The following is a 9245-nucleotide window of genomic DNA, read 5'->3' as shown; positions in this document are numbered from 1 at the left end:
CCCTGCCTTGTCCTGTGGGGGAGCTCCCTCCATCCCTCACTCCCTGCAGGCTGAACCAGCCACCAGCGGCAATCCCTGTCCGTCTCTGGGCACCAGCAGAGGTCCTGCCACATCTGGTGTCAACGGTTCTGGCAGCCTCTGGGGACCTCGTGATGGAGGAGGCAGGTGGGTCCGTCCACAGCCACGGGATCTGGCTGTCACTCTGGCAAACAAACTTGTAGAAGGAGTCCTGGAAGGTGTCCCATCTGCCCTTGACCTTGGGCTCTAAGACATGTTCCATCAAATCTGCAGGTGCCAGGTTTGTGAGGGATTCTCCGCATATGCAAATCCTCCGGACCTCTGTCCTGGGCACAGGGCCTGGGTTTGGGTCCAGGTCCCCGTCCCTGACTGGCAGAGGCTCCCTCCTCTTGCCTCTGTTCTCTTCTTGAAACTTCTCCGCAGTCTCTTTGACTCCTTCTCATCCTCCCTCCCTCTCCCTCCCTCTCCCAGCTCTGCCTCCAGAGCTGGCTTGGGTCACTTTCCACTCCACTGGATTCTGGGGAGCAGGGCATGAGGGGGAGGGGCCCTCACAAAGACCAACACCAGGGGTGGGAAACCAAACGTTCAGGCCTTTCCAGCACTGGAGGTGAAGCTATGGCAAACAGATCTCCTAGGCATTATTATGCAAAAGAAGGTCTTGGCTCGGGCTGGTCTTCAGGCCCGAAAACAAAAAGCCCCTACTTAATGATCTTAACCTCTAGCGACATCTGTTGCATACTTTCATTCCACAAGTATTTATTGTGTGCCAGTCACTCTTCTAGATCCGGGGGGATATATCAGTGAAAAAACAAAGATACTGTTCTAGTTCTTTCAAAGTTTATGTCCCACCTAGGTGGGGTGGGAGGGACAGATAATGAACAAGGAACATCATAAATGAGTAAATTATCTGGTACATGGAAAATGACAAAGTCACTCCAAGCAAAAGGATTAGTGATGCCGAGGAGGGGAGGGTGTGGTCAGGGTTGGCCTCCCAGAGCAGGTGACGTGTGCACACACCTAGGGAGGATGAATGAATGAGTGAGCCTGGCAGATATTCGCAGCAGAGGCCCCCAGGCCCCCTTGCTGGTGGGAAATGCTTCCCAAGAACTTGTGAGATGGCATATTTGAAACTTTAGGTGCTAAAAAGACAGCTTTGGAAAACAAAACCAGGAAGAAATCTATTAGCTCTAAAATAAGAAAACGACAATATTGTTATTAATAAATATTTAATCAAATGTCCACATACAATGTAACGTGTTGTCAGCTTACTTGGTTGTGAAATTGAGAGGTTGAATTTCATGACATAGAAAAACAACAGACTAGTTTTCTTTCACTTCACGAAAAGTTTCCAGATAAACATGATTGCTAAGAAATTATAGACAAGCATTATACATTAAATAATTTGTATAACCAAATAATTTTAAAGGCAAAATTATAAGAGTCCTTTTGAAATTTATAGGAAAATTGATTCTCTTTAACATGGAATGGGCTGAGTTTTCATGTTTGATGGGACGGGGAGTGGAACCTCTGAAAGCGAGACCGAGCCCAAAATGATCTTAAAATAGTCCTGCCCGTCTGCCTCGCATGTTAGCAACAGCCCAAAAAAGCAGGTCATGTTTCAGGCTCACCCGAGTTAGTGGTGGGGCAAAACGCAGTGCCCACCCACTCTGGGCAGAACTGACTGGTTCCAGTGCACTGACAGCCTCTTTGAGCTGAAGGGGTGTTGAATTGATTTCCCGATTTTCTGGCATAAAGCTTTCATTCCCATTTGGGAATCTCATTTTCTGATTGCCTTCCCTTGTTACTTCTGGGCTTGGTCGATGCATCTCCAATCCTGAAGATACTTAAGCAAGATGATGGCGGAGGAAGAAAAGTATTACCGGCTCTTCCTCCCACCTGGGCAACATACAAGAATTCGCGGGATTTGTCAACTGGGGAGAATCTTCCTGGGCATTTAGCAAACTGGGCAAGGCAGCATAGTCTAGGGAGATAGCAGACCACCTGCTCTTGAGCCCTGATGCTCCAAGTTCACTGTCAGGACTGGGCTTGATTAGAATATCTGGTGCTTTAGAATAAAATGCAAGTCCTCAAGAAGAAAGGGGTGGTGGGAAGCCCCTGGAGTGGACAGCAGAGATATCACTGGCCTCCCACCGCCCCAGTCCACCTCACCCAGGGAGAAAATCCCCGATGCAGAGAACATTTCAGAGCTCAGTCTTACCTGTCTCTCCAACCGGGAGCCTCAGCATCACCTGCGCTTGTTAGAAATGCAAGTTCTCTGTTCTCAGCTCACTCTCGTGGAGTCCTACTGTCGGGGTGGGAGCCCAGCAGTCTGTGTTACAAGTGGCCCTCTGGCTGAATCTGGCACGGGCACACTGGAGTTTGAGAGCCACTGCTCAAAATGAGGTCATCTGTGTAACTCCGTTCTTGCTCCAGCATCACAGGGTCACGCACAGACGTTACCTTGGACCCTGGGGAGCCCTGCGCCAGGGGATCTTTCCCACAAAAGTCCACAAAAGTCCTAATTAACCCCTTTAATGGATCTGGGAGGTGACACGATGCAGCAGGTAAAGGGGCTCTGAAACCAGGGCTCAAATCCCAGCTCTGCCATTCACCAGCTACATGTCCTGGGCAGGACAGTCTGGCTCCTTCAAGCCAGATCCTTGGTCTGTAAAGTGACCATCATAACAATGGAAGGAACCTCATAGGATGACGGGGATAAGCCCTTGATCGCTCTCAGCACTGCGCCTGCGCAGAGGTGACGCTTGCGTCATCCTAACGACCAGTAACCATTTTGTGAATTAAGGTTTACCCCCACTGGGTCTTATAAGAGTGGTCACGACTTCGAAGCATCATCCCAACGGCATCTCAGAGCAAACATGGCTTGAAGACTCTTTATTTGAGCCAGCTTCCCCGCAGGGCAGGGGAGCAGACAGGGCCCAGCCTCACAGTCTCGGAACCAAACCCTCAAAGTGTAAGCGGCTGCTTCCCCCCTTTCTTAGCAGTCCTGGACAAGCAAACCAGACGAAGCCACCCCTGTCTCCTGCCAGAGAGATGGTGGCTTTGGGGATCCTCTGGTTGTTGGAGGAAGACCCCTTTCCCCTTTAACTAGGCCTGAGTGAATAATTAACCATCGGGGCTGCTTTCCTATTGCCTTTGTCTACCGAGAAAGTCTCTGGCTGTTGATTCATATACTGAAGAATAAAGAAGGGACGCCTGCGTGGCTCAGTCCGTGAAGTGTCTGCCTTCAGCTCAGGTCATGACCTCTGCGTCCTGGGATCGAGCCCCACATTGGTCTCCTTGCTCAGCGGGGAGCCTGCTTCTCCCTCTGCCTGCTGCTGCCCCTGCTTGTGCTCTCTCCCTCTCCCTCCGACAAATAAATACATAAATAAATCTTAAAAAAAAAAAAAAAGATAAAGAACACTTTCAGGATTCTTACCTTAACCAAGCTGATCATTAATCTGTACCACGCACTCTAAGCGTGCTCGGTGGCCTGGTACAGCGCACACACATTTATTTTCCACCTTCAATGGGATATGCGCGGAAAGTGAGAGTCAGCATTTAGAAGTGTGTATGGCATTTTGATGTCGCAACATACAAATGCGTAGTTGTGGAGCTTGTATTTTTTAAGTCTTTGGTTTTCTACTCATTCATTTTTTTATCGTATTTGCTGAAAGTGTCAGTCTGAGGTGGACTGGGGGGACAAAAATACAAAGGTTCCCACCCCGGGCCAGCATTGCCTCTGAAGGCCTGGGAGAGATGCAGGGATCAAGAACATTTGGGATTTTGAGGTCTGGCTGTTGACTTCCAGAAGGAGATGACCCTGCTTAAACAAAGAGTGTCTCTGGCTCCCCAACCCCCTCACGCACGGTACTACAAATTTTGAAATTCTCGAATGACTCAGGACATCCTGCTCTGAGAAAGGTGTCCAGGGGCTAGGCTTACCATAAGACTAAGACACTTCTGGGAGATTTTCCTAAACACCAGGGGACCGGGAGGAACTTTCCAAAGTCTCCTTGACAGTTGACCAGAGGAGCCAGGCTTAAGAAGGGAGCACAGGCATGGGGCGCCTGGGTGGCACAGCGGTTAAGCGTCTGCCTTCGGCTCAGGGCGTGATCCCGGCGTTATGGGATCGAGCCCCACATCAGGCTCCTCCTCTATGAGCCTGCTTCTTCCTCTCTCATTCCCCCTGCTTGTGTTCCCTCCCTCGCTGGCTGTCTATCTCTGTCGAATAAATAAATAAAATCTTTAAAAAAAAAAAAAAAAGAAGGGAGCACAGGCAGCGCAGAGGTGAGGGCAGAGAGATGCAACGTGTTAATGACCCTACAAAACAGGGCCAGGAGGGAGAAGGGAGGGGGAGGAAGACCAGAGGAGCAGTAGCTCTTAATTCTTCCTTGCTCTTCCACCCCTGTCTCTCCAGCACCCTCAGAGGAGAGGAAACAGAAATGTGGCAGGAGAATCAGGTCCACTTCCAGAACTTTCCACTGACCCTCACTCAGGCCATCCTGATGGAAAATCACTTCATGGGCTTCCTGTGCCGTTTCACTTGGCTAGCTCCTGAGATTTTCCAGACCAGTGAGCAGTAAACTTCGGTATACAGCAGGAAGAAAACAGGCAGCAGAGAGCACCTGGATGGGTTCAGGGGAGGGCCCCCCCCCCAGGGGCTGACTGTTTGCTGAGACCCGAGTGAGGATCTGGGGAACACTGTTCCAGGCAGAGGAACAGAACGTGCAATGGCTCAGAGTAGGGAAAGTCTTCGATGGGTTTAACCAGCGGCCAGAAGCCTAATTTAATGGGGCATGTGGAGAAAGTGAGGGCATAATATGAGGTCCCCAAGGTAGGCAAAAGTGGGGCCCCCAGCATCCTGTCCATCAAGGTGAAGAGTCAAGATTGCATTCATTGTATTCAATTAGGGCTGCCACAGAAAATACAGCATGCCTAGTTAAATGTGAATTTCAGATTCGTCTGGGGGACATGCTTATACTAAAAAAATTATGCATGTTTTATCAGGATTTCAGATTTAACAGGACACCTTGCATATTTGTTGCTCAATCTATTTCCAAGTCCTATTTGGGATGCAGGTGAGGCCTTTAAAGCAATGATGGGATGATCTGGTCTGATTTGTACTCTGTTGGGGTCGTTGGGCCTGCCGTGTAGACTGTGGGCGTGGTGAGGTGGGAGGAGAGGTAGGATTGCAGCTCAGGGGAGAAAAGAGGTGCGTGCCCAGGCTGGTCCTCTGAGGAGCACAGCCAAGCCGGTGAGCGGCTCTCTAGACGAGGCAGAAGGAATCCCACTGGTCGGTCCAGCCCCCAGGTCACAGTGCCCTGGACTAACAAAGCTCTCCGAGACACCCGGAGCATGAGAAAGCCCGTGACACCCAGCCTCCTGCCTGGTCGTCACACCTATCCTCTCCAGGTAGAGTCAGAAGAGACGCGACAGAGAGGAGGAGGAATTCCCAGACAGTCATACTTGAGTTCCAGTGAACTCGCCACATTGCCAATCGTGAGGTGTGGTCACCCCTGGGCCAGGAGTGGAGGGGCGCTCTGAAATAGGTCAGCGTGCTATCCAGGAAACAGCTGTCCTGGAGAGAAACTTTGATGGGTGCCCACAGGCAGGCCTGGCAGGGGCCTGAGGGTCCCAAGTCCTCATCAGTGGGTGGGCACCGCACCCAGGAGTCCCAGAGCCAGTGGTCCCAACGCCCAATCCCCCACAACAGCTCACTGCGTTATTTCTTTGGGGGAAGTTTCAGGGGAAACTTGAGGCCTTTGGCTTGAATCTCTTAGGGACACCAGCTGCCTGCAAAGTCCCAAGAGTGGCATTTCTCCACCGTCCAGGTCAAGTCTGGGGTGGGCCAGTGGTGCTGAGATGCAGCCTTCGGTGCCAGAACATGCCAGGCGGCATCTCGGACTACAGCCAAGCCATGCTGCGTGTAGAAATGGGCTAAAAGCAGCCTATTCCCCCGCCGTGTCCTGCCTTGGCACCGGACCCCAAAGCAGCTGTTTCCACCCCTGACACTGTCAGAGTCTCTGGGGAAACAGGTCCTTCAGCTCTGTCGAGTCTCTCCCCACTGGACCGGGGCTTAATCTGGGTGACCAGGCAGGGTTAGGCCACAGACATCACTCCCGCCACACAGCCACTCACCGCCCTCGCGGAGGCACTGTCCCTCCCTGCAGATAGACACCTGCAGGCTGACACCTCGCTGGCTCACCTGGCACACCCTCCGTGTGTGGCCTCACCTGGTTCTGGCTACACGACAGCCAATCTGGCCACGTGTGCAGGATTTTAGAGTTACAAGTCATCCCGTATAAGTTTCCCGCGGCTGCTGCAACATGTGACCACGAACTGAGTGGCCTAAAACACACATTTATTCTCTTACAGTTCTGGAAGCCTGGAGTCTGAAATCGGTCTCGCTGGGCTCGAGTCAAGGTGTTGGTGGGCCGATTCCTTCTGGGGGCCTTGGAGGACAATCTGTCCCTTGCCTCCTGTAGCTTCCAGAGACCGCTGGCATTCCGCGGCTTGTGGTCACATGACTCCAGTTTCTGCTTATATAGTCTCATCCCCTCTGCCTTTCCGACCTGCTGCCTCCCTCTTATAAGGCCCTCTGTGATTATCCTGGGCCCACCCAGAGAATCCAGGATAAGCCCCCCAGCTCAAAACGTTTAACTTAATCATACCCACAATCACACGCTTTTGCCACATAAGGGAACATTCACAGCTTCTGTGGTGTGGGACATGGGTGTGTCTGGGGAATCATTATTCTGCCTCCCACCCGCCCCCATTCCTCACCTCATTTCATGGTCACAATGGCTCTGTGAGGAGGAGAAATAGAGGCTCAGAGAGGTTCGGTGATTTGCTGAAAGTCACACAGCTAGAAAGCTGTAGGGAAGGGGAGGGGGAATCCAGGTCTCCGTGATTCTAATTGAATGTAACAGATTATATAATAAAGTCAGAGGAGTACAAGGCATCTGCAATGTGAAAAAGGTTCTGCTTTTCTCTCCCTGATTCCTGTGCCCCAACATGCCCAAGCAGGCCTTTGTTCCTACTTCTTTCTTTCCAGGGCTAAGAGTTGAGTGTCTGTCTGAGCACAAAAGGGACACCTGCAGACTGTCCTAGTTCAAGGAGTGACCCACATTAGAAGAAAGAGCTAAGCAGGCCACAGCTGGGTCCCAGGCTTGATGGCAGTTCAAGGGTTGTTAGCACAGCATCCCACATATGGTTTGGTAAATGATTTTCTCAATTAACCCATGAGTCAATAAACTTCCTATTACTTAAGGAAATGCCCCACATCCCAGGACCTTCAGCTTTGATTCAACAGCCAGGAAAAAAAGAAAAGAATTGGAGCAGAAAAAAGAGTCTAGAGCAATATTATTTTGTTTTAAATAAGGCATTGTAGATTCAACATTGAGTTGGTGTCGGGGGAGAACAGCAGGCATTATTCCCTCCCTGGGTATCTCAAGGGCACACAAAGGAACAGTCACACCTGCCTGAAATGAATGTGCGCAGGGCACAGTGGGACAGCTCCAATAAGACATCGGTGACTCACGCAGAGCTTGTCGGGGAAGCCAAGCATTTGGCAGCGTGCTCAGTGATGCAGAGTTTAAAGAGAAGTTAATCACCGTGTTCGAGACTCACTGAGCCTTTTCTGGTGTGCTGGGTTGACACCTGACAAGTCCCCTGCTGCCAGCCACAGTCCCTTCCCGCTGGCATGACGACTGGCTTCCTGCTGGCTTTTCCTGACGCCCTGAATGTTCCTTCTCTGTAAGGCAGTCCAGGAGTAAATCAGGCCCCTTTGTTTGGGTGAGAAATGGGTCGGGGGGGAAAGTGTCGCTGGGTGGCCAAAAACCAGGAAATCCTGCTCAGTGACATACAGGTTAAAGCTACCTTTGCTTCAAGTCACATGGGCTCTGAGAGTGGACTGACCCGCCTTTCAAAGTTATCAGCAGGTGGCTGGGGACGTGACTGGGACAGAGAGGAGCAGAAAGGCTCATCACTGCTGGTGGGAAGATGTGTTGTGACATCCACCGTAGAGAGCATTTAACAATATCAGAGTGAAGTTGCACATGCCTTCGGACCCACCAATTTCATCTCAAAATATAAGTAAAATACGCATATTTTAATGGAATCATAGATACTTTGAGAAACTGTTTTGTTTCTCTAATTAATAGCAATTCTGGAAATCTTGCCAGTAGCATGCCTCAATAATAACTTTTTAAAAGATTTATTTATTTGAGAGAAAGAGAGAGAGAGCACGTGAGCAGTGGGGAGGAGCAGAGGGAGAGGGGGAGAGAGAATCCTTAAGCAGACTCCCTGCTGAGCACAGAGCCTGATGTGGGGCTCAATCCCACCCCTGAGATCATGACCAGAGCCAAAATCAAGAGTCGGACAGTTAATCAACTGAGCCATCCAGGTGCCCCTCGATAATATCTTTTTGATCATTGTATAGTACACATGTGTATCATATTCTATCTAATTCCTGCTGTTGGATGTTCTAAGATCAGGCCGATGTTTTATATCATAAACAATGCTTCAAGGAACACCTTTGTAACGAAGCCATTGGTTATCTTTTTCATTTTTGTTTTTACTGGTATAAATACCTGAAGTGGATTTGTTTCGTTGAAAGGGGATGTATTTCAGTATCTTTGTGGGGTGATAAAGTGCCCCCAAAACTTAGTGGCTTAAGACAACGATTAATTATTTCTTGTGATTCTGCAGATTGGCTGGAGAAATCCTTCGCAGTGTGATCCCCATCTGGGGTCACTCATTGGAGGGTCCACTGGGCTGAAGGTTCTAGACGGCCTCATTCATATGTCTGGCAATTGGGGCAGTGGGCCGAGGCCCTCGGTTCTCTTCCATTTGATCTCTGAGCCTCCAGCAGGCTGCTACACGGCCTGGTCTCAGGGTTCCCACAGGGCAAGAGTGCGAGCTGCAAGGCCCCTTGCGCCTCGACTTCCGAACACACACAGTGTTCCTTCTGCCACATTCTATTGGCCAAAGCCAGCCCCGGGGCCAGCCCAGATCGAAGAGGGTGAAGAAATAGACACCGTCTCTCGATGGATAGAGCGGCAAGGCGAAGAGGCATGAACACGGAAGAGGTGGGATTTCCTGGGGCCACTATGGCGATGACCTCCCACAGCAGTTTACATCCTAGGCCTTTTCTTTTTTTCTTTTTATTTTATTTTATTATATTATGTTAATCACCATACAGTACATCCCCAGATTCCGATGTAAAG

Source organism: Ailuropoda melanoleuca, chromosome 6 (assembly GCF_002007445.2).
Source record: "Ailuropoda melanoleuca isolate Jingjing chromosome 6, ASM200744v2, whole genome shotgun sequence".
In the NCBI taxonomy this organism is placed as follows: Eukaryota; Metazoa; Chordata; class Mammalia; order Carnivora; family Ursidae; genus Ailuropoda; species Ailuropoda melanoleuca.
Note: the sequence above shows the minus strand (reverse complement) of the source record.